This window comes from Mus caroli, chromosome 6 (assembly GCF_900094665.2).
Source record: "Mus caroli chromosome 6, CAROLI_EIJ_v1.1, whole genome shotgun sequence".
In the NCBI taxonomy this organism is placed as follows: domain Eukaryota; kingdom Metazoa; phylum Chordata; class Mammalia; order Rodentia; family Muridae; genus Mus; species Mus caroli.
In genome coordinates, this window is record NC_034575.1 from 123,033,161 (window position 1) to 123,036,702 (window position 3,542).

Genomic DNA, 3,542 nt, shown 5'->3' on the forward strand with positions numbered 1-3,542 from the left:
CACACACACACACACACACACACACACACACACACACACACACACACAGAGTCATGCACCCACATGCATAGGGCTGTGTTCTTCTGCCTCTATGGTCTCTAATAGTCACTGGGCCCAAGAGAACCTATAGGGTGCATTTTTCTCCATGAACTGACCATGCCAACATTCTCCCACTCTCTGCCAGCATCGTGTAAAGAAAAGCAGGGTAGTGGATACCCCTTTTCTATGAACAAAAGCACCTGTTGGAAGCTCTGAGATCCAGACTGCTGCTGGCCACTCATCCATACTGCATGCAGCCAAGCGTGGCCAGAAGGAGAGGGCAGGGCACCACAGGGCTGTATCTCTGAGCTATCTACCAGGTCATAAAGCAATTAGCAGAAGGGCTTGGCCCTTCCCACAGTTTCCATTCATACTCCCTTTCTTCTATTCATTCACGAGGCCAAGGAGTTGCGCAAGGGCAGGGATGGGGATCATATCGTATTCCCTTGTGTATTCTCACTGCCTTGCCCTGTGCCTGGCCCCAGACTCTCCAATGAATGGACTCATTCACCCAAGCATTCATTCAACAGGTGCTGGGCCAAGCCCTAGAGGGTGCAGAGAGAGCGGGCCACTACTACTCTTAGCCACATGGGAAGACTCAGTGACTCAGGAGTGATTTATTGAATGTGAACTGTAAGCCAGGACCACACTGGGTGCATCTGAGAAAGGATGAGATGAACAAGGTCCCCAGGTCAAGCACATCACCTGGATCCATTCTTCCAACGGAAGTAGCCACTCACTCCCAAAATGGAGGGGAGTTTTCCCCATTTTGGCCTTTGACTTTGGCCTGGTACCTCTGACCACACTTTAATCTCTCTGGGGTCCAATAACTTACTCCAGGGGTCTGCTTTCTAATCACGAGGCTATAGTGGTTAGGGTGGGGACTTCTCAGTACCAGAGGACTCACAGCAGCACCTCTGGGAGAGGGGATGCAGCTTAACTGAAGAGGCATGTGCTGGTTTTCTAGACTGAACAGGAAGGGAGCCTCATCAGGCCTCTACAGGTGGATGTGGCTTGCATTATGAAGGCCTGGGCTGCTGCTGCTTCACCTTCAGAGGTACCAACAAGCATCCAGGAAGCAAACTCTACGCTCGTCCAGCCTCATAGTGGCCACTGAGCTCTGCATCTCAGGACACTGAGAAGGCAGTCCTCCATCTGCAAGCATAGGATTGCAAGCCCGTGATGCAGCTCTAGGTGCAACGGCACCAGTCCAGCTTGGCTTTGGCACAGCACTGGACTATAGCACCTTCTTTTATACCTCTTGCGCCCAAGCAGAGCCTGCCTCCTGTTTCCTGGCTTTTAACGAAACCCGGGACCTTCTGTTGTCTCTTGCTCCAAGCCTTGACCTCTAGGCACATCCTACCCCGCTGGGTTGCCACTCTGAGATAGTTCCCTCAAGTCCCCCTCCTGTTTCCTGGGCCCATGGCCTCAGGTCAGCGGTCAGCGGTCAGGTCCTCTGGGCCCGTCCTCTCTACACTCCCTTCTTTCTAGTCTTTCAGCCCTGCCAGGCTCCTGCTGTTCTCTCATCTCCAGGCCCCTCACACCGCTTCCTTCCCCCTTTCATCCCTGCCCCCACTGGCTCCCACATCCTGCCCTGGGGCCCTCTGCCTGGCCCCAAGAAGTCTGTCTCCGCTTTGTTCTCCACTTCCAACATTAGCATTCTCAAAACCCACATTTGCATTTTCATGGCTCCTGTCCCAGCTAGACAGGGGTACACTTTGATGCATATATATTTTGGAGAGGAGGCTTTCTCCTGCATAGCGGCTAATTTTCCACTTCCATTCAAGTGTGTTCTTTGGTTCTGGCCTGATTTACTCAGGGCCAAGACTGGCTTTAGCCAGCACCTTTAGGCTATGCTGAGGCCTATAAGATAACAGAGAGACATCTCGCCTCCTGGGAACTCAGGGAAACAGACGTCTCACTTCCCACGCCTCCCCCGTCCTGCTCAGAACTTCAAAGCTTCCTGTGAGCTCCATCTGCAGCCTCCCAGGCCCAAGGGCCTTGGCCTCCAGTATTCCCTAGCACAACTGCAAAGACTGGCAATCAAGGTCCCTAGCCCAGCTGATGCACAAACTCAAGTATGGATCCTAGGATCTGCTTCGAGAGCGCAAGAAGGATAGGACCAAGGCTCACCCGAGAGCCAGTGCCAGCTGTATTTCCCTGCTTACCACCCCTGCCCCCGCCGCCATCCCCGAGAGCCTGAGGGGTTTCCTTTTGCTTTAGAGGCTGAAGGGAAAGTATCCAGGGGTCCGGGAGGCATTCTTGTCTAGGGCTTAGGCTTTGAGGCTGTAAGTGTTTATATGCCTCTGGGCTGCTGAGGTTCAGCCAGAACCGGAGCAGCCAAGTGCCAAGCAACAAAAAACGAACGCCTTGCCAGGTCTCCAGGGGGTTCAGGGCAATTTTTACAGAGGTTTAGGGAATTGTGGTTTGCATGGCACAGCTCCTAGGGTTTCATCCCAACTTCAGAGTGATTTACAATTCCAGTCCATTGAGAAACTCGCAACATTCATTCCCACCTACAGCTGAGTTCTTTCACAAAGTGCCCTCGAAGAGAATGCTATCCAGATGGCAAGGAAGAGATCTGGGTGCATTCTGAACTGGCATGGGGAAACAGAGGCAGGCAACTGGAAACTTCTAGGCTCTGCCTCCAGGCAGGAATGGCTGCGGCTGGCAGAGCTTTTGCGGAGGAGACAAAGGAAGATCTTGACTCCCTTGGATTGGTCAGCATGCAACAGCTTGCTTTCGAATCTTCTATTCTGGGTTGGCACCATGAAGTTATGTTGTAGTCTAGAATAAATAGGAAATCATTCCTGCTTGTTCGTTACTTACTTGTTTAAGATTTTTTTTCCGTCGCTGGAGGCAGGCATTTATTACTTCTGTCTTTCCATTTTACAGATTAGCACGAGGCTCAAGTTAAAGGACCCAAGCGTTACTGAAAATCTAGAGAGTCCTGGCAGAATTGCCTCATACTGCGAGGTAATCAGGATCCCCTCTTGGAGTTCTTGGTATTATTAATAAAGAATTTAATGGCTAGATCTCATGTGCCAACACACCTTTAATCCTACCATCCAGGAAGCAGAGGCAGGTGGATCTCTGAGTTCCAGGTTATCCTAGTCTATACAGCAACTTCCAGGCCAGCCACAGCTACACAGTGAGGGTATGTCTCAAAAGAAAACAATGTCAGAAAGAATTTTAAAAATTCAAAAAGGAAGCTCCAGGACAATTTAAATCAAATTCAAACAAGCAAACAAACAAACAAACTCCACCAGAGTGAGCAAGCTGTGAATCTCGGCAGCTCCCTGGAGGAGGCAAATAGAGAAGAGGACTACAGGAAAGTGATGCTGTTTGAGTTATGCTTGGATAGCAACCAGGAGATGTCAGCCACGTGGAAGACAGGCAGCCACGTGGCAAGGAGCACAGCTTCAGGGAATAAAACCCAAGCTTAGAAGAGAAACAGAAGAAAAGAAAGCATTATATATATATATATATATATATATATATAT

General features: G+C 50.3%; 1 long non-coding RNA gene across 1 annotated transcript in view; it reads right to left on the reverse strand.

Moving 5' to 3' along the window:
• Nucleotides 1-641: 641 nt before the first annotated feature.
• Nucleotides 642-3,542, reverse strand: part of LOC115031328 — a 6,019-nt gene continuing 3,118 nt past the window's right edge. The window contains exon 2 of the long non-coding RNA XR_003836948.1: nt 642-2,826. This is a non-coding gene — a long non-coding RNA (uncharacterized LOC115031328). The remainder of the gene's footprint in view (nt 2,827-3,542) is intronic.